General features: G+C 42.4%; 1 protein-coding gene across 5 annotated transcripts in view; it reads left to right on the top strand.

The window, feature by feature from the left end:
* Positions 1–13,564: 13,564 nt before the first annotated feature.
* PRR5 (proline rich 5) overlaps positions 13,565–22,077 on the top strand; it is a 92,297-nt gene continuing 83,784 nt past the window's right edge. For 2 of the 5 annotated variants that reach the window (XM_061359086.1, XM_061359047.1), the window contains exon 1: positions 16,057–16,171. The gene's annotated coding sequence lies outside the window, so the exon portion shown is untranslated. The other 3 variants (XM_061359057.1, XM_061359067.1, XM_061359105.1) reach the window with 3 other exon arrangements.

Raw genomic sequence — 22,077 nt, 5'->3', positions numbered from 1 at the left:
TTTCCCCACCAGTAAATCTAGCTTCTGTTATTCACTAGCTACACAGGCAGCATAAGCATTATTCTGAAAATGAGGAACTTAAGCTAAACGCCTGAAGAAGCTAGTGTGAATTTTCCCTTTGGCTATATCTGCATGGCATGCTGCAGTGCTGCATAGATATTCTTGTTTCCATGCAGTGTCCCATTGAAGTCAGTGGTTCTGTATTTACAGACTGTTTGCAGCATCAGGTCCTCAGTTTTGTTTGTTAAAATGCATAGATAAGGCATTGTATAGATAAAATGTATAGATAAGACACTTCAGCCTAGGCTGAAGCAAAATTGATATTTTTGATATGAGCATAATGACGCAGCTACAGTTCACTCTTCTGAATTCTACATTTATACATTTCTGTCAGTATGAACTAGAACAGAAACACACTGAAGTGACTGCAGAGCATGAAAATATTACAGATATATGTCAAATAATACATTTCTATCACAAAGATTTAATACATTACATGGTGTGTATTTAGGGGAAAAACGTACCGTGGTATTGTGATATAAGGCCTATCCCATTGAAGTTAAATTGCTGGGGGAAAGAAGAAAGGAATCGAGAATGCAGAATTAAAATTAGCTGTTGTGGAACTCTTCTGAGCTGGAATGTGTATCAGCAATATGATACCTGGAGCACAGAATTGCTATGATCTGCCTTGTTGAAGGAGAGAAGCTTCATCCAAAATATCTCTCATGAGTGTCACAAAAGTCACATTTACTATTCTGGTATATTGTCATGGATGTGTCTTAGATGCAAAAATTATATTTGATCTCTTTACTTTCTCTGCAGATTCACTGTAGTGGGAGTAGGATCAGGCTTTCATTAGATATTTTGTTCTGCACTCTGTCTATCCGTCTGCACCTCCCTCTCTTGTGCTCTCTTTTATCTTTCTGAGCAATTTTCTCTCTTCCTGCAGGGGTGATTGAAATGATCCTTTGAAGCAACCAGCTTTGACATTTAGAAAAAAAAGAATCAAAAATGAAAGAATGCTCTAATTAGGCAAAACATCAGTTAAAGCTCAAGCAAAAATTTAAGATTCTGATAAATCCTTTCATGTACGCTTAAACTGCACTGGTTAGCAGAGGGGCTCATGAGAGGGTGCTTCCAGAAAGTCCAGATGATCAAGCAGAGGCACCCATGAGTGTCCAAGACTTTATGTAGGAAAATTAAATATTCACCAGCCTTCACATAACACGTTGTGACCTGCAGCCCAAGCAACTCAGGAAAAGAGAAACCTTCTGTTTACACGGGAGCTATTAAACACTGCCCCAAAAGTGAAAAGGGGCTCAGAAGAGTGTGTATATTCTCCACTGTTGGTTTTACTGAGGACTGAGCCCTCTGGGTCCAGGCACTTGCACATGCGTGTGCTTAATTTTACCTGTGTGATTTAGCAAATATATGGCAAGATGTAGAAAAAGATCTTTGCAAGGCCATGGTATTTTGCTCTTCCACAGTGTTGTACCCGTTGTAGGTACACCGTATGCTGGAAAAGCTGTGAGGGTAAAGCTTCACCTTGTATCCTCATGTCTTATGACCTTCTGATTAAAAAAAGCTGAATTTGGATGCTGTGAGAGCTGAGGCTGGCACTTCTGCACACAAAGCGCCCACAGGTCATTGTTTCAGCTGTAATGTCATTGTTAGGATAGGGGTTGTTTTTGCTGTGAAAATGGCACACACGATATAATGAGATGTTTTGAGCTTAACCTCAGAGACTTTCAGCAAGGCAGGGCTGGGGAGGATGTTGGGAGCCAGTGGGTTCAGCCTCACAGTGCCTCAGCCAGCCAGTTCACAGAATCCACTTCATAACAGTAGTGAGATACAGCTTAAAAATGAATAATGGTGGCATGCCCACACACCGCCCTTTGAAAAGCTGTTTAAGTGGAATGATATAAATCGTTCACATTGTTTTACTCACTTTCTTTTTTTGCTGAGCAAGGAATATTTTTCTGCAGTGAGGTTGTGCGCTGCTGAGGGTTTTCCCAAAGCTTTTTCAACTCATTTAGTGTTGTCAGGTGAAAATGCTGGGAGAACAAGATTGGTGGAACTCAGAGAAGCCTGACTTTTGGGTATGCCCAGGGTCTGTCATGGATGATTTTCATTTAGTTATGGAGGTTTTAGCTCCAGGCCTGCAGACAATTAAATGCCTCCTTAAAAGCACCACCACAGGTCCTCCCATTGTAAAACTGCAGACTCACAGGAGGCAAAATGGATGAAATGGGCACAGTGGCAGGACAAAGGTCACAGAACTTAGGACTGGGAGTTTATTGCCTGCACTAATAACATTCTAGCATGTGTATGTGGAACTGCTTCTACATGCTTTGCAGTTATCATGATGGTGCTCCAGAGATTTTCATAGCGTAGTTAAAAGTTGACAAAGAGGTGGATGCCTGGGTGGAAAGTATTTCCTCATGCACAAGAGCAATATAGGTTAAAAAAAAAAAAAAAAAAAAAAAATAAAAAGAAAAAACTGCTTTTTGGAAAAAATGGTCTCAGAAGTACTAAAATCATGAGCTGTTGGCAGAACAAGGAGCGCCTGTTCTTTACTCCTTCAGTCATCAGGCTTTTGTTGACAATTACTTTGGCATGCATAATACACACACACAAACACACACACACACACACACGCAATGTTTGACCATACACTTATGCAATCTCCTGAAAAAAAAAGAGGAATGTGCAGGTGTTTGCTTCTGCAGCCTTCTCTTAACATCCAACGTGACAGAAAATAACATTTAATTGAATAAGTCTTGTATTTCTTTACATTTAAATACGTGTATTTCAGTTTTATATCACTCTGAGAACACTACTGGAAACAGATACGGTGATACCATTTTAAAGTTGACTCCCTTGATATCTTCAATCAGATCTGACAAGGAGTCTGTTCCCAACAGATATTTGTTGGGGCTTCTTGGCTAAAGAATCTTCCCAATCTTTTGACAAATTCAGTGTCTCAACACTGTGAATCTCACACCCACCACACTCAAAGTACTGTCAAAGCAAGTGGTTTTCTTTAGAAATGTCCTCTTTCCAAGTTTTGTATGCTGAAAGTTCCTCTTCAGATTTATGAAGTCTAGCTTGTGGGAGGATCTGATGACGTCTTCTCTTTTTATCTTCATCTGCATCATATCCATTGCCCCACAGATGTGAGGACTGATTCCTCACTGCATGAGCCCCTCTAGCCTGCCTGTGTGTACTAAAGGGGCTGGAAAGCACGTTTCTCAGTGCTGGTCCTTAGAGCAGGTCCCTTGAGCTGAGGCACTTGTGATGCTAGCACAAGCAAAGGCCAGAAAGCTAAGTCGTGTCACCAGATCACCTAGTACAGTTTAAAGGGTAACAGATATTGATTGCCATCTGGTGACTAACAGTGACAGCTATTCATTATGAACAGTATCTGTTTTTCTTGCTCTTGCTTCATAGATTATCTCCCTGGAAGAAGAGACCTCTGGAAGAAGAAAGGATGCTCTTTCCCTTAGGGAGCAATTTAACCTGCCCAAGGGAAGGAGACATCTGGGTTATGAGGTGGATCAGAGGGAGCAGCAGCAAAGCTTTAGCAAGGCAACAATTTGCAGCACAGCAAGGAAGCTAGAGAGCACTGAGAAATACAGCAAGCACACTTTGAGCTCCATGTTTACGTAGATAAAACTTCTTAGAGAGCTGAGGAGACTCAGCAGATAGTTGCAACCCACCAACAAAATCCAAATGGTATCTTTAGAGCAATGGACTGATTTTCTAGGATATAAGGGGCAGGGAGAGATTTGTTTATAAGCCTCTTAAGCTACTCTGTCTTACTTTTTCACCTAGTCATTTGGCATTTTCTGATCTAACAGGTTTTTGGTCTAATAAAAACCGTGTTTTTATAAATCTTAATGCCTTCTAGGTTGACTTTGAGCTCCCTGTGAAAGAAAAGGTCTTGAGATTCGTATCAATCCTTAGACTATTCTGGGATTCTATCACCCACTATGGTGGTTTTCATAGAATGAGTTAGCAATCTGACCTGATTTGAGTTGAATCACACTGTAGTAAATGACACTTTGTTCTCATGTTACCAGACTTAACAGAAAATCCTGAGACTGAATCATCAGATCACCATGAAGATAACGTGCTTTTTCATTCACTGTGCCTGGTCTCTGCAGATCTGCTCTGAGGTGCATGGTCAGGCTGCCTCTGCCTGGCTGCAGGGACTTCACCTTTGCAGAGTAGTGGATGTTTCAATTCCCTCCTTCATCAGGGTGCTGTACATCTCTACCACTGAGAAACTGCCTCTCAAATATGTACCTTCAAGTTTTGCAGTGCTTTGCAGTAGGTTATGCTTTCCTCTGTCCTGGGGGTAGAGGGCACTGGCAGGGCCTGCGCTAGTGGTCAGATGAAGTGTGTGATGGGAAAATAACACTACCTTTTGTGGCTTTTTTCTGCCCAGATTTGTTCAACTAGCACACCTTGGGACTAGGACTGTCTCACCCTGTGTGACTGTAGATGCACCTTGATGGTTTTGCTCTGCACTGAGGCTGCTGGAAGATGCTCTGAAGAGGAAAAAGGAGCAATTCTTTCCTCTGACTTTGGCAGATCAGGTGTACTGCTGTTGTGCTGGCCCAAGTGGGCCAGGTGGATGCATTAACCATATTGCCTCTTTCAGATACCAGCAAGTCAACCCTGCATGGCAGGAGTGAATGTTAAACCTCTCCAAAGGTCGGTCCAGCAGCACTGTTTTCTCCTTCTCCACAGCTCTCTATGGACTGAACCTGCCCAATCTGGGTTTAGGCTTCAGTTTTGGCAAAGGCAGTGGAAAATTTCCTAGGGAGGAGCAAGTTCTTTTCTGCCCAAAATTCACAAGTATTAAGTCCACACTGTCCATGTGAGAAAGAAGCACATTAAAAGGAAAATAGGTACCTCCCACAGGAAAAAAAACAACATCATAAGTGTGCAGCTGAATTTGAAAAAATGTTATGCGATATCGCTCTGAAACTCTTCAGTAGGCTTGTAGCTGGTCTAACCAGTCTTTTACATCATGGAATCTTCCCCTACATATTATTCATTAAACAAAGGTATTTATTAGAGCAGAAACTGCAGCACATGACATAGATAACATCTCTAGTGCAAGGGGAAAAAAGCTCTAATCATTCTTTAGAACACACCTTGCTTTTGTGTGAATGGCTGGTAATGTTCCTTCAGGGGCAGGGACAACGTATTCCTGAGCAGTACATGAAGGATTTACACTGTCAGAGCAGTTGGGAGCCAGCAAATGCCCTACTACTGCTTCCTCCCACCTCATTCATCTATGACTGCTGCTTTTAGTATGCTTTTCTACCTTGTTTTTCTGTGTGTTCCATGCAGTGCGATTCCAGCTGCTCCTAAGGGGCAAGCTTTCTAAATTGGTGCCTTTTGCTCTTTTTTGTCTGTGTGTGCTTATGAGAGTCTCCAATCTTAAGGGGTCCACCCAAAGGTACAAGCAAAAAAGCCATCCTGCTGGCAAGTGGGCTTACATTTGGCATGTGGGAGGCTGTAGAGTCACTTGGGAAGGCTTTACACTTGCACAGCTAAAAGAAGATTGAAAATCCCAGTTTAGATGAAAGCAGAAAGGACTATTATACTTGCACCCATGTATGTTTTGACTGCCTGCTAAGGGCTGAATTGGAGCAAAGGCCTTTTCCAAATGAACTGAATTACACAGGGAGTGTTAACCATTCTGGTTGCACACAAGCCTTTCTTCCAGTTACTTGCATAGGTTGTTCATCTTTCTGCATTGATAAATGTTTTTCTCTTGAACTGGAACTGTCTCTCTTCAAGGTTTCAACAATAAAAACTCCTTAATGACTGCACACTGCTCCATGATCAAGGATATTTCTCTTTGTACAGAGCAGTTCTTTGGAATGTGATGTTTTGACAAGTGAGCTGAGTTGCTTGTGACAGAAAAGCTCTCCTTTAAATGCACGAACACTACATACCTACGTATGTACCTATCTATGTATATATGCCACTTGACCTTTGAAAATATAAAGGTCATCAGACTTCAGATCTTGACTGCGTAGCACACTACCTTCTGACATTGTACTATACAATTCCAAAAGTCTTCAGCCATTCTCCAAAAGAGATAAGACTCATGAACGGCTGGATTTTTCTCAGTCTGCCTTTATTGCACTTCTCCCCGGGGTGAGCCATGTAAAGGCACCTGTAATGATACCTCACCGCCTTATTCAGCCAGTAGAGGCCAGCAGCTTAAAACCCAAACTCCTAACCCACAAATAGATAAGTCAAGCTACGGTTGCTGCTGCAAACAAGTGTTAGCCAAAGTATAAAAGAGAACGAGTGTATCTAAACAGTCCTGGGCAGACAGTCATTGTGCAATGTATCTGGATACATTAAGAGAGATCAAACACTTCTTTATTTGGAAACAGCAGAGGCTGTGCAAAGACAAATATGATATGCTGTTGGAGGCTTACTTAAATTTCAGATCTTTTTATGGTAATGTTTCTGAAAGAACTGCTAGAACAGTGGGAATAAGGGAGCAAATATGCATGAATTAAAATTTTATTACTTTAAGTCTAGCATCAGATTTGTAATGTTATTTATTAAAGTCATTTTGGTATATATATTTTAAAGAAGATATTATTATTCCCTACGGCATTACTAGCATGCTGCTATTAATATTTAAAATCTGTTACATAGAACTACTGTGAGTTTGATCTTCAGGGTATTAAAAATACTAGTTAAAAAAGAAAACAGACCCTCTTAAGGAAGAACCTCAGAAGCGCAATAAACAACTTGTTTAAACACATCAGAAAACACGAAGTGAAAAACATTAAAATGAAAATATTTTTGTAAAACCCCAAAATCACTGTAAATGATGCATACACATTCTTTAGCCAAATATTTTTCTTAAAGTCTCTGTATCATTTCACACTTGCCTCTGAGCGTCTCATTGTCCTGGGAAATTTGTGGTAATTACGTACCATCTCTTCTTTGACAAAGACCATTAGCACTTAACAAACTTTTAATGATATGAGGTGTAAGAATCACTTGTGCAGTCAGGGAAACACAGCCAGCGCTGACATGGTGTGTGGTAATTGCTCAGTAGCAAGGCAAATGTGCTACATGGCATCATGGTAATGGAATGGTAGTTGAATTTGATCCAGTGGTGAAATAAACAGTGGTCCCAACTTATTGATCACCTAAAATCCTGGAAAGGATGTCCAGGGAAATCCTGTAACCTAGTTCCCTGGACCAGAGCAAGTTACTGATTCAGAAGCATGACAGCAGCAAACCACCCGCAGCATTTCCTGAAGTACCTGCAGCAGAGATGTGCAGTAACAGTTCAATAGCTTCTTGGATAGATTCCCCTTGCTGGCAGATCTCATGTGCTAGGAATGGAGTGCAGTTCCCTGATATCCAACAGGAAGTTCACTGGGCAGAAGCCTGTTTCTTTGCCCACTTCATAGCAAATGATTGACACTGAATTGAATAGTTCCAAAGACAAGACAGAAACAGATCCTCCCTCAAGCATCCAAAGTCACAACTGTAGTCTTACTCCTACAGAAGCTGTGGAAGACCTGTCTGCAAATTCAGCAGTTGAAGCAAAGCAGGAACCTGGGTCCCTGACATCCTGGACAAGTGTTTTCAGTGTATCATGTATTCTCAGGGCAGCCTCACTAGTTTTGATCAGAAGTTTTAGTCTGGATTTGAGATTCTTTCCTAACAAAAGCTTTATTCATAAATTACGCAATCCTTGTTGGAAAGATAAGATAAAAAACGGAGGAAGGGTAGTGCATCTCTTTTCCCTCTGTGGTTGAAAGCCGTCTCCTATCTGGGATGGGGGATCTGGGACTGTGGGCTCCTGCCAGACTTCTCCCAAGTGTGTGTTTAAGCAATGCTAAGTGTACAAAAGCAGAGATCCCAGCCAGCACCTCTGCAGAGCGCTGCAGTACCGCTACCAGTAATTGTGCTCAGGGCTGACATTGCACTGAACTGCTTCATCAAAGATGCTCTCTTTTGAAGTGTTAACTCAACTGTGGTTATTTTCCCTTCTCTGCTGACTCTCAAGATGAAACTTGCTTTATTTGGTATATGCTCTGATGTTGGCCCAAAAACTCCAAAACAAAATATGGTTCTAATGTTCAAACCCATTTATTTACACTGAGTCCTTGGTGGCAGCCATCTATCCATGTACTTACATTTAACTTAACAGAACACTTTGAAATATCTTGAGGTTGGAAAGCTCTTGGACCAGTGAGAAGCACTATGAGATGGGATGTAGGATGTCTAAGACACATATCAGTGATACACTGCTGATTTGCTACATGCCCTTCAGCAACTCACATCTGGTTTTATATATGTTTTGATGTAAGTATGCTTAAATGTATTTTAGTGTTTTGCCTTTTGCAGCTATTTTGCCAAATAGCTATCACTGCCTCAACAGAATGCTTTGAAAAAATTAATTAATGTTAGTGAAGCATTTGGTATTCTTGCATAAAAGACACTACAAAACCCGAATTATTATCCCTTATGTTGTAAATCAGATTTCACTTCATTCCTAAATACTTGCTTTATCTAAGGCTGATAGCAAAAACTAAAAAACTCATAAAAAAAGTAAGATGGAGTTGCCTGAGGGAATCCTAAACCAGAGAATATCTTCCCTTTCCAGATGAAAAAGTCATCTACACTGAACAATTTCACTAGCCAAGCAACAATAAAGAAAAGGCTACCTGCTAAGTTAAATAGCTATCAAATACGCTGGAGCTAGAGAAGGGGTGTGAGAAAAAGGCCAAGACAAGCATCCCCCTTCTGCGTTGCTTAGGCTATGAAGGAGGTCAAACTCCTATGGCTCCATTAAAAATCAGAAATTAAGAGGTCTTTATCCCTTGCTGCCGTATAGTTGAGACAGTTATTTAATCACCTTATTGTGCCTTGATTGCTTAGGTAGGTTTCCTTTTCCATTCTCTGCAACTGTATCGTTGTGCTACAAGCCTTACAAAATGTTGTGATTATGGTTCATTTTCACTTCCCCTGAGCTTCCCATCTTCAGCTTCTCTAACAAACCCTTGTGTAATTTGAGGAGATACAACAGCAGGGACATGTAAAACAAGTGTGCACACAAAGCCCCTGTAACTGTGAGCAATAAAGTAAACCCGGCCTTGTATTAATTTTAACCAGCTGGTGAAAACTGAGCTTTCTTCATGCTCTTACTTCATTGTTTAGAAAAATGGTTGGCGAGGCATTGTTCCTGCAGATGGAGGGAAATTTCTGCCTTCAGTAATATCTGTGGAATGAAGTTGCCTGGAGTGGGCATGCTACAGCTTAACTGAGGACACTCTCTGGCAGTCCTACACTTTGATAGTGTGAGCTGGTAGTTTTCCACAGCCTTTACACAGTATCAGGACATCAAGCTTTTTTCCATTAACTCATCCTTTCTGCATCTCTGTGGTTTCCTGTGCTTGTTCTAGTGTGAATTTCCTTCCATCCACAAGTTTGTTGTGCAGCTTTTACTTCGTGAGGCAAGAGGTTTGCCCTTGTTTTGACAACTGTGAACTGCTGAGGGCACACAAAAAAAAAAAAAACCTAACAGCAAACACCCTACATTTCCCAAAGGCCTACACATTCTTTACGCTACCATAGCTGAGACCTCCAAAAAATGTTCCACCTCAGTGTACTAGGCACCAGGAAATGTCTGCTTAAAATTCACTTTACCAATCTCCTCTCTCTTTTGGCAGCCTGAGAATATGAGCACCAGAGTCTCCAACAACACGTGAGTGACCATGTCGCTTGCAGCTCGGAGCTTGGCAGCCCAGCTCAGTGTGGCTTTTATAGATGCTCTTCTCAATTGCCTCAGGCTGCTCCAGCGATCAACATGAATGGCAGCAGTGGGTATGCTCCCGGCAGATATTCCAGTTGGCTTTTACTACCTAATTAAGTCTCCTTGGTGACATCACCAGGTGAGGAAAAAGGAGCTCATGAACCTGGTAGTCTAACTTAAAAGCTGCTGCTCTCTCTCTCCACATCTCAGGCTACTTGTGTGTGATGCTGCTGCTCCCTTTGGTCATCTAGTACAGGAAAACAAGGTGAGATGGAAGTTAGACATGGACTTGTCAGTAGGACAGCCCCGAGGACCTGGCCCCTCCTATAAGGTTTAATTACCTTGCTGCTTTGCACAAGTTCCCTCAGGTAGAGAAACCTCCTACTGTGGCTGTACAAACTCCTGCCTCCCTTGACAGCCCATCAAGAGTGCATCTGCATGTGCAAGGCAGCAGCTTGGGCTTTGGCAGTGTGAGTGTGTCCTGCCTGCTCTTGTGTGCAGCCTGCTAGCAAAGCTGTCTTTATAAGGAGGTGAAGAGCAGCAAGGGGATCCTCCTGCATTACCACCTAGCCGGCTGGCTCCACACACCTCCTGCTTTGCTGGAAGCACAGTTTTGGACAGGAATTTAAAAGTGACTCTGAGAGGGAAGGAACTGAAACACTGAGAATAGGGCTGAGCTGCCTGATGATTTGGTTTTGCTGCCTTCCTGAGCGTGCATTAGTTGATCATTTCTAGTTTTATCCAGGTACTGAAGAGGGCTTGCTTTCTCTCTGGCTGTGTCCTTTAAGAAAGAGGAAAAGATTAAGAATTGGTTCCTATGTACTGATACAGTTATGCTGCCTATATATACTGTCTATAACTGCACCTGGGCTGACTAGTTCTAACACTTCTATTCTGCTTCTTGAGGTACTTATATTAGTATTTAACTAATGGGAAGCAATAAAATTATGCTTTTTCTGAACTTTTGCTGTCTTCATGTTAGAACTGTGACCAGGGTAGCTATGCTGTCCTAAACTCCGCACATATTTGTACTCACACTAGTAAAACTTGTACATAGGCAGATTAGACCATAGTAGGAAGATGCTGTTAGTGATGTGGTTCTTTTTCTGAAACAACTGGATGCAGTTGGCTGTTAGCAAAGGATCTGAGCATATTCTGACTGACATTACTCCATCTGGCACTGAGAGTGATTTGAATCCTTCAGTAATTCTTTCCTGTTGTGAAATAAATATTTCTCACACCAATATGACATATTGGAATAGTATTTCACCTACCCAGAGTAATCCCAAATTAAGAGTGCAAAACAAGTCGCTGACCCCTAAAGACATTTCCAACAAAAGGAATTTTGTTGCCATGCTAGTTTTGATGGAAGTCAGCTGGCCCCTGGCAGGGTGCAGAGAGGTTGCTCATTCAGATGAAGCTTAAACCTGGCAGTAATTGTTAAAATCATTGTAAGTATCAATTCTCTCATTTTTACTTGCTGGGGAGAATGCATTTTTTAAAGCAAAGCTTTCAGAAAGCTTCCAGAGGGAGAGCAATCGGTGTGGTTTTGCTTTGTTAAATAAACAAACGAATGCATTTGATACATTGTTTTTGATGATAAATTCAGATTCCAGTTCCTACTAAAAAAGCATCACTTAATAGTGATTCTGTAACACTTATGGATCAAAGACACAGCTCAGGTTCCTTTGCATGTTAATGAACTGTGTTTTAATCATGTGGTTCAGATTTTCTAAAATGGAGGTAACTTGACAGAAAACAGATGAAAATGTCTCTTCCACGGGCTTCAGCTTGAACTAGAGACCTGCTGTTTGAAAACAATGCCAGTTCTGGAGAAGAAACTGCTTCCCAGTCCTCAGATTAGCTCTTCTTTGTGTTCAGGGACAAGTTGGGACATTCCTTTCATTCTCTCACTGCAGGTTTAGAAAGGCAAAGGTGTCTTCCCCAGATTTCTGGTTAGTTGAGGTGATAAGAAGTTTAGTATAGTTTTATAGATTACATGACTCTGGGACTATTTTGTCATGAACTTGGCTGTTTCACCATTTAATTGCAAAAGGCACCATTGAATTCCATCACTGGCTATAAATTCCCAGTGACAACTCATGCACTGTTGTTTTTTTGTGGTCAGAAAACAGGCAACGGTATACTTTATTAACAGCTTTTAAAGTGCAACAATATGCCCTGAACAGTGCAGAGGACTTGTTTTCATGATCCTTATTTTTCCTCTGTTACATTCCTCCACCTAGTGATACTATTCAAAGTCATTATAGTCTGAACACAAACCGGATCAAGTCAATATACAAAGTCACTGATGTCCAGCTTCCTCTGAAATGGGAAGAAATGAAGTGTGAGCCACTCCTGAGATTAGAAGACCATGTATTTTGAAGCCTAGGGTGCTGTGACAGGATGTTGTGGCATTAGCACCCCAACACAGCCATCATTTGAGTCTGCTTCTTGGCACCACCATTCCTGCAGATAGAAAACCAAAGCAGCATGCCTACCAGATACCCCAGATGAGCTGCAATTTGATGTGGCTGAAAGTCGTGGTGAAACTGCTTTGTATAAAACTCGCTTGGGTTTAAATCCCTGCAGGGTACACTTTAAATCCCACAACTCAGATCAAAACTACCAGCTACAGACCAGGCAAAACCACAAGTTTTTACTGATACACAGCCACAAAGCAAACTTAAGCCTGCCAGCCTTATGCTGCTGTCCCTGCCTGGGACTACACGCTCCACACCACCCTGGCCTGGGACCTCAGCACATGCGAGTGCTGATGGCACAAGGCCTGGTGCGTGCCCCTGGGCTTCCAGCTTCCCCAGCACCGTAATGCCTGGAGCAGCACCGGCTCTCCTCGAGAAATGACACCTTCGCTTGACACAGGTAGAAGGGCTCACCTGCACTCCTGCCTTCACCTGCCCCTTTCCCTTCTCTGCCCGCACTCTGCTCCCCGATTCCTTCCCCTCCCTCAGCCGCAGCCCAGCACCTCGATGACGCAGGGAGGGGGCTCGCCAGCCAGCTGCAGCCCCGCTGAGCTTCTCGGGGGCTGAACTACTAAGCTCGGTTTGGAGCTACCATGCACCGCCCGCTGCTCCCGTACCAGCCACCGCTGGCCAACCCCGTTCCCTGCCGGTAGGGTCCCTGCCCACAGATCTGCAGCGGGAAGGGGCTGCCCATCAGCACACCGGGGTGCGGCTGGGTGGGTGGGTTCGGGGTGTCTGAGGTCCTGCTCTCCCCATGGCTACCTCCCTCCCGGCAGCGATGCGGGCTGATACCCCCCGCCCCAGCCCCGCTCGCCCCGCCCGGTCCCGCCCCGCCGGCGCGGATCCCGCGGCCGCGCATTGTGCACCGCGCTGCTGCCCCGGGCGGCAGTGCCGGCACCGGCTGCTCTCCGCTGCGGAGCCGCCGGACGCCCCATCCCACCACACTCCCCAGCCTCCGGCTCCCCCCCTACCTCGGCTCCCCCGGCCGGGGTTGCACACGGTGAGTGGGGGGCGGCGGGGAAAAGGCGCCTCAGCCCGGGGCTCGCCCGGAAAGCTGGGGGAAGGGAAGGCGGGTCTGCCCCTGTGTCCCCGTCCCCCGCCGGCGGGCGCAGCGGCTGCAAGGAGGCTGCTCCAGGGACTCCTTTTGTCCCCCAACGGCTGAGCGGCGGAGGGGGTTAGTGATAGGGGCGAGTCCGCAGGGGCACGGTCCGAGGGGGCTCCGGCTTTGTCTTTTCCTGCGAAGTGCGATGAAATAGCAGCTTTCGTAGCTGTTTAGGGGTTCTCTGTTAATTCTAAACCTCGGGGTAGCAGTTTCTGCACCCTGGGAGAATGTGAAATCAGCGTTCGTGCAGACACTCATCTTCTTTTTTTACAGTCTGAAATAGCTATCTCAGGTAACTGGAGTTGACTCTAAATGTGATTCCTGTGGGTTGACTGCTCTAAGCCTTATTCACGCAAGTAAGATCTATGTGCATGAGTAAGATAATTTTTTGAAGAATGATTTTGCATGTTTCCACCCTGAAGTGCATAATCTCTCGTGGCTTTGGCAGAAGATGGGCTTGTCCGTATCAATGTGCGTGTGTGCAGTCGCTGTGAATATTGGCATCTCGTAAGTGATCATTGGTAAAGGTCCGGTGTTTTCCTTTTCTTCAAGAATACATGAAATGGGATGTGTGCCAGTGTTTTAATACTGTAGAAGCAGCAAGTCTCTCTCAGAGAAAAGATCGAGGAAATGATTTAGCTTTTGTGATGGTCGTCGTTTCCAGCCAGCACACTTTTAAACATTTCATTTTAAATTACAGGAAACAATCAGGTTTTGTCTTCACCAGCATGTTGATTAATGACGGAAAGATAAGTCTGACACTAAATTTTGATGCTTCATGTAAAATAAACACTTTTCCTTCTGTCTTCCATACCTATTAACTTTTAGGAAAAAGGTGACTATTAGGTGATGATTAGACAGCTTTCTTACAATTTGAATAAAAGAAATAGTTCAGTATAGGCCAGCTATAGAAAAATGGACATGCTTGGCATAAAGGGCATAGCTGGATGTGGAGCTGTGGTACTGCCTAGCAAAACGGTTCTTTGTTCATAACTTCTGTCATAGCCAAAGCATGGCATCTCTAAAACTTAGTTCTGGGAGTCACATGAATACTGCATGTAACTATAGTTAGTCTATGGTAGACTATTCATACATGACTTGCTATGAACATGTATTGACAAGGATTTCATATTTATGATACGCACCATTGACTAAATGACTTAATGCTTCAACTTTCTTTTTCTCATTAATAATCTAATTAGGGGAAGACTCTGGAAGGAATATGGAATTGAGACACATTCCCAGTGGATTTGCAGTGAAAAAGACACTGCAAAGCAGACAGTGTAAGAGGAATTTCCAGAAGTGCTCATCACACAAGGCAGAGCCACATTTTGGACACTCTTAGCTTGTTTTTAGGCTCCAGAGTAAATTGCTTGATTTTCAGGTCTTTTTTTTCAGTTCTCAGACTTCTATAACCACAGCTCTTTGGGGGACCTTGAGGGAAATGTGGCTGTGAAAGCCAAGTTCTGAGTCTTCAACACTTAAGAAAATCAAGCCCTGAGCACTTCAGAAAACTTGATCCTTGGGTTACAGTCATATCTCCCTCTATTTCCATTATAGAGGCTCTTTTTACAGCAGATAGAATTATAGCTGTAAAATGTAGCCACAATAAAGCAAGCCAGTAAAATTACTTTAATTGGGTATTTTTTTCAATGTAAGAGCCAGTGGGATTAATGAACAGCTCTATAAATACGTATGATAAAATGCAAGATTGGTAATAGAATGTAAGGGGCGCTTAATCTTTAGACAAACGTAATAGGTAATGGCTGAAAATAGTATTTCCTGTTTGAACAATAGAGTTAAATATTGTAATGGATATTAACTGCAACAAGGTAGATTGGTCCAGAGCTAGAGGCCTTGACCATTTGTACCTGCTGACCTCATGGCCTATTTCTTTATTTTTCCTTTAAAGTATCACTCTTGAATGTGTTTTTGACAGTAAACCACAATGCAAACCAAAAAGCTAGTCTTTAAAGGGAAAATTAGAGCACAGTGGCACTGTAATTCCTCGAGTGTATCTTGATCTTTTGTAGCTTGGTGCAAGCTGCTGAGCTGTGTTCAGGTTGTTCCTAGATTTACGCAAGGGGTTGGTCTTGCACCTGGGCAAGAGCATCCGTGCACTAGAAAGAAAAGAATTAGGTCTGGTTCTGATCCTTTAGCAGTGTTTGAAGTCTTTCAACATTACTGCTAGATAAATGCTTTCATATTAAGGTCAATGAAGACTTTGCCTCTCTGAAAGCCCTGGTTGTGGCCTCTCAAGGAGCTGTTGAATTATAAGAGCTGGTAATTATTTATCTGCCTACATCTGTGGCTCAGACTCATTGACACTGAGCACAAAGGAGAAAAGAAAATGACAAATGCTTGTCCAGAAGCACGTCCTCTTGGTGGTGGTTGCTTTCCCCCTGGTTTATTAGGGCAAGACTGGCGAGTTTAGGGTGTGGAGAGGACAGTGGTTAATTAACTAGTGCACATCTAGCCCTTAGAAGGTGGAAAATACTGTATGGGGATCATTTGAATTAAGTGCTGTTACTCCCTGCTATTAAATAAATTATTTGCCTGCTCTACTCAAGTTGGAATCATAGACAATTTTAAAGCATTATTTAAACTGTGGTTTAGCAGAAGGGCTAGGGAAAGTCTTAGGAAGAAATAAGAGGTAAAGATTTTCTTGTTTAAGTCTTTTAGGGTTTTCTTTGGTGGTTGAAAAATCTGTGTATATGAGAGGGAGGAAAAAGGAGTCGAATGGAGCCGAGCGAGAAGCTGTGGTGTGAGGTAAAATTCTGATACTGTTCTCTTGTGCCACCCTGCAAATACATTTGCATTTAAAATTTTCAGGCGAGCCAAACTGTAGGACCAGTGCAGAATGCTAAACAAAACCTGACAGCTAGCTCGGGAAACTCCACATAATGATGCTGGGCATTCCCTTGCTTGGACAACTGCCTTGAAGATTATTTCTTGTAATGATTATGGATCTGAAACAAAGACAGGTGCAGCAAAGAAAATGAACATTGGTTTAATTCCAAACTGTTTTCACTTGAAAGTTGTTTACTTTCTGTTGCATTACTCTGTGACTGCTGGAAGACTTGCAGGAACTGTAAACCCCAAATCCTTCCTGCCCATCAGCTAGCCACAATATACTCCTTTGTGTCTCTTAAGCTGAAATTCAATCTGCTCAGGAGGCTGATGAGTCCTTCGGGGAGCAGTTGTGGTCTGAAAGATATTGGGTATCACCACAGAGGTACACTTTATGCTGCTTTTTCAAGCAGACAAAACAGTAGCTCCTTTGGGGAACTTGGTGATGCATGTCCTTTCCAAGAATAAAACATATTTAATGCTCAGTGATGGTGTGATGTAGAAGCCAGGATGACCACAACCAAGGAAGGAATGTGAAAGGCATTGGAAGAGCTCAGTGGGTTTTACCTGTTCATCTGCTTAATGATACCTGTATTTGGGTCTGGTTTCAGTTTAGTTCTCGCTGCCATCTTTAAACCTCATAATTCACAGCGTTAAGTGGGGTGCAAGGCTGTTAGCACTCACATTTGAGCTGAATTTCTGGGCCTTTGATACTTGAATGGTACCAAAATTAGGAAAAATATTCAGCCATAGTTCAAACAGTAGTAAGGGCCACTGAATTTGACAGCACAACACTGGTAGGGTGAAGAGAGCTGAACTGATACTCAAGGAGCGTCTGGATGATGGTCTTGGTTGTATGGTTTAGGTTGTCCTGAGAGAGGCACGGAGTTGGACTTGATGATCCATATGGGTCCCTTCCAACTTAATGTATTTTATGATTATGATATATTCTATGTAGAGAACTTGGGTATCTGCAGTTACTGGCAATGAACTGTCCCTCTGCAGACAGACTTGACAGTGCAGAGCAATCTGAGGAGCCTGAGGGATGGAAATGGGAAAATAAAATGAATGATAGGTTAACGTGTGTACTGGGTGTGAAAGAGCACGTGCAGAGTCAAAGACTGGAACAAATCAAGGGCCTGTGGTCAGGCATTGCTGCTGCAGTGAAGCATTGAAACAAGGCAGCTCAGTTATCTGTGATATCCTGGTTATGCATGCAAGAATAACAGGTTTTGCATGTGCAGCATGGATGCATCTGACTCCCCGGCTTTGCCTTTGGAAGTTTGAGAAGGAAGGGAGAGCCATTTAAAAGGAGAGCAAAGGGGGTGATTTCTGAGGAATTATTAAATATGCTTAGTATAGATATTCAGAAAGCAAAGATACCAACAATTTCAGGTGGGAGACACTCAAGAGATAATCACTTAGCATTTGCAAGAGCGGTCAACTATAGACTTAGTGGGCTGCAAAAGAGATGGTAACTTGAATATCAAAAAAGCTTCCTGATGTAACGAAGCTAAAGAATCTTCCATGGAAAAATGCTGGTAGCATTCTTGGTTGGGGGTTTGTACAGCTCATAGAGAGCTCTGGGCAATGTTCTGTAAGGCTGGCAGCTTAGGGTCACATCTCCTCTGGGTGAACTGTGCCTAGTGATTAGGGTGGAGGTTTCAGAGACAAGGCTCTTTAGTTAGCAGGCCAGCTCTTCTGCTGGGAATCAACTTCTCAACAACCCTGTGTGGTCTGCTGGAAGGGACAAAGTCATCCTTTGCTAGCTTGGATAAGATGCCTGTAGGGAGGGTGATGGACTGATTGAATTCATAGATCTTATTCTGTCTTTAGCAGGTGATCCAGGAAATACACGTGTGCTTGTCTTGCTGGCAACTGTCATGCATGCAGTTATGCTGTAAAGTAAATGCTATAGCATCTTGTATGCCTTTCTGATCATGCAGCGAGGAAGGATGGGAGGAGGGAAGTGATGGAAGATGCTTTCCTGTGGTGAGCACAGCAGGTCAAGCTACAAATACTGCTCAGTTTACATTGATTCTGTTCATTTGAGTCTTTGGACCCATGTTGAATCCTGCTCTTGAGGAAAAGCTAGAAAGCAACAGGCTTGGAGTGTTTTCCTGCTTTAAGTTACAGCCATTATTGGCAAAAATGAATGTCCTTTGACAGTAGTTACCTTTTCCTTTGCTGACTCCTGTAGTAGACTCAACATTGCATACTTGCCAAAATGTGAAGAGTGACTTCAAAAGTGTGCTCAGCTCTGCTGAAGTGGTAGGTGATGGACAAAGGGATTAGAAGGGCTGACAGCCATGATTCAGAACGCACCACAGTCGGAGCCTGCTGCTTTGGATCAGCTCCAACAGTTCCTCAGTCCAAGAACTCGTGTTTGCTTATGTTTGGATTTAATCAATTTCTTTGGGATTAAGGTATTTTTTTAGAATGTGGGTCCAAGAATATAAAGAGGTTGCAATTTTGAACTTACTTGGTTTTATGGTGTTACTGTCTACTCATGATACTGTGTTCCTCTCTTCAGATGCAAGGTGGGTCAGTTTATGAGGAGTCTGATTAAAGAGACCGCTGAATAGTATGACGTATAATAGTACAATAACGTACCTCTCCCGGGTGGTTGGATGGTTTAGCATATCATTTTTCCTCTGCTGGATTTCTTGTTGTTTCCCAGAATAAACCAGAGTTTATATAAATTAGACATGCTTTTACTGCAGAGCAGGTGGAGTTATAAGTGCTCCAACATGATGGTATGTTGTTGCTGGATAAGGAGGAATATTTTTATTCTGATTCATAGTGGCTGCTTTAAAAATTGGAGACAGTTTGACTGTCTTCAGCAGGAATGGTTTATTGGAAGGCAGGCAGAGAAAACATTGAGAAATGTTTATAACACTGGCTTAAGGATGACTCTCCTTTAATTAAGTGTACCCTGAGTCCAAAATTGCCTCATCTCGTGACTTGTTACCAGGTTTTTACTTCCTGCATTGTCCGTTTGAAGTAGAAAGTCAGAAGAAAAGAAACTATGAAATTTTGTTGCCTTGGTTGCAAAGGAAATCAGAAAGTTGAGAGAAGTTAAGTGTTCTTCCAGCTTGAAGGTGCTCATCCAGCCCCTCTGTAAGCCAATGCTGCTGGTTTTCTTTTCACCTCTGTATTAATTTCTCTTTCTGTAAAATATCCTGTTAAAGTTCTCTCTAGGAAGAATGGAGGGCTACTTCTTTTGTTCTGATTAAGTACTTATATCCTGATCCAGAGTAATTCAACCAGCAAACTGGTAAAATTTGGTAATGTTCATTTATTCTAACGAGTGAGTAAACTTCACAAACAACTGTCCCTGTAAAAGGAACACACACTGTTATCTGCACTAATTCATAGGTATGGTTTGTAATATCAATTACTTTTTAAAGTGCAGGCACTACGGATTACATAAAGAGAGCCTTGATCTGCTCCTGACAGCTCCACTGGTGGTTACCATGACTTTGTGGTCATGGTTTCGCTTGTTTGTCTTGCTGTTCTTGTGGTGGAGTTTTGTGGTTTGTTTTGTTTTGTTTTGTTTAAATTTATTTCCATTTTTGCTTTGGAGGATGAGGCAAAGGCCTCCGTCAGCATATCATTGGATTTAACAGATGATTTGGTTGGCTTGGCATAACAAAACCTCTACTCCTAAATAAAGTGTTGTTCCTAGTATAAATTATCCTGTACTGTATCCTATCAGTGAGGCCTGAATCAGTCCAATTCAAAGTGCCAGGAAAAAGACATACTTGTGGTAATTCTGGCATTCCTGAAGATAGAAAATGTTGGAAAATTTGAGAAAGAGCTTGCTCTCCATAAAATATCCAAGGCAGTTTTGTATAACTGAGAAGCATCTTGGAAAGTTCAGATAAGAAGTCAGATGTTGGCCCAGATGTGGGAGATTTGCTTGCATGGATGAAATTTGGCATTGCAGCATGCTTCCCAGATTAATTCTGCAATGTGTAATTCCAGCATGAGTCAATTCTCCGTTTTATTCTGCGTGACTTTTTTGCATTTATCATTATTAAACAATTTCTTGGAGATAGTCAGGCTTAAGTATGTGTTGGTATGACTAGCAGAATTGTCTGTGGTTATACAGACGGGACAGAAAACATTAATGCAGGTTGGAGAATAATTTTTTGCCATATACAGCACTGTGTAGACCTCGTTACAGCCATCACGGATTTCTCAAAATTTGCTAGAAAATTTAATGTGAAGAATGGTCCCTGCCAGGAACAAGATACAAGGTTTATATTTGACATACTTATGTATAGTAAATTCCTCTTTCTTTTTCTGTTTTTAGGGCTGAGTTTTAAAAGTTGGCTGTAAACTACTGGCATTATCCCTTTTTACTCTTTTCCTGGGAAAAAGCATCCAAAAGAATATTTATTAGCTGATTTAAATTCAATTAACTTCATTTCCCTTTCATGGAGTTTTTAACAATTTTTAGTGAGAGATGCAACTGAATTGCAGAGCTGTTCTTTCCCCCTGAATACACTGAGGTCTGGAATTCCTGTGAAGGTTTTTTTGATCATTCACATTTTAATCCTGGCCTTCATAATTATTCTGCAGTGTATGGAAAGTCCTGTAGGTGCTAATTCTGGAAGCTTTTGTCATTCTTACTTAACAAATAGTTCCCTCATTTAGCTGCCTTAGTATTGTTTGTTTATTGGTGATTTCATTATTTTTTTTCCTTTAAACCCTTGGTTTGAGGATCTAAGACCACCCCAGAGGACAAGCACAAACCTAAGTCCTTGCCCTGCACCGTAACTTTTTATGACTAAATGAGGGAGATTCCTTTTAAGTGGTTTGTACTCGATCTCTCTGGACTGTCAGTTGTCACTTTAGCAGCATTTAGATATCCTAGAAAGTAAATCTCCACCTTATGGAAAACATTTTAAAACTGAGCACCACTGTTGCAAAAACAAGCCTTGTGCTTGTTGGAAGCTGTAAAAATATAAGTTCATAAAGCCTCCCTATCATCTGTGTGCTTAGGCGAAAATGTGTTACTCTTCTTTGCCTTGCTTTTTTCCCTCATTCAAGCAAATGGGCTGATGAATGTGCCCCTCCTATTGTCTGTCTTGTTTGCTTGCCACCTTTCAACAGCTTCTCTATTCAGTTTTAAACAACAGGGGAAGAAAAACACTACTAAAAATTGAGATATTCTATTACTGTATAATCCTGTGAAGAAGGATGTTCTGCTTCATTTAGAACTGGTCAAACTAGAAAGGTTCCTTGCTCGCCCTTAAATCTGTGATGGCAATAAGAATGGTAAAAGCACACTGAAAATGACAAATCATTGCATTGCTGAGTGCAAACTCTTTCTTGTATGTGGAGCACTCTGTACCCTGGGAAGACTACAGCCTGGAGTGCGATCCTGTAGGCAGCAGAGGTTCAAAGGCAGGGATGTCAGGGCAGTTAACTGAACTAGGTTCTTTTCTAAATATTGCCTTGCTTTCTTTTAGTTTCCCATACAGGTGTGTATACGTACACGTACATATATAGATAGAGCTGCAGTCACACCATGTTTAACAGACCAAGCATGAAGGCTGACCTGCTCTTAAAACAGCAGGCACCACTTTGCAGGTTTCGAAGTCTGTCCTCCCCAGTGCCTTGTGTAACCTTGTTTCGGGAATTAAATGGAATAGCGCTCTGGAAAGATACATTGTGTATTAAGCCTTTCTGGTACTGACACACCTGGTTGAAAAAGTGTCTGGGGCTTGCCATCCTTTTCACCCAGGAGAAAGCATATCCAGACAGGCCCAGGTCAGCTTCTGTGTGGTGATCCTGTCACCAGCAGGTATTCTGAA

Source organism: Neopsephotus bourkii, unplaced genomic scaffold, assembly GCF_033783945.1.
Source record: "Neopsephotus bourkii isolate Nb327-2 ecotype Australia unplaced genomic scaffold, CSIRO-AGI_Nbou_v1 NB_107, whole genome shotgun sequence".
Classification (NCBI taxonomy): domain Eukaryota; kingdom Metazoa; phylum Chordata; class Aves; order Psittaciformes; family Psittacidae; genus Neopsephotus; species Neopsephotus bourkii.
This window is presented reverse-complemented; position numbering and strand designations above follow the sequence as displayed.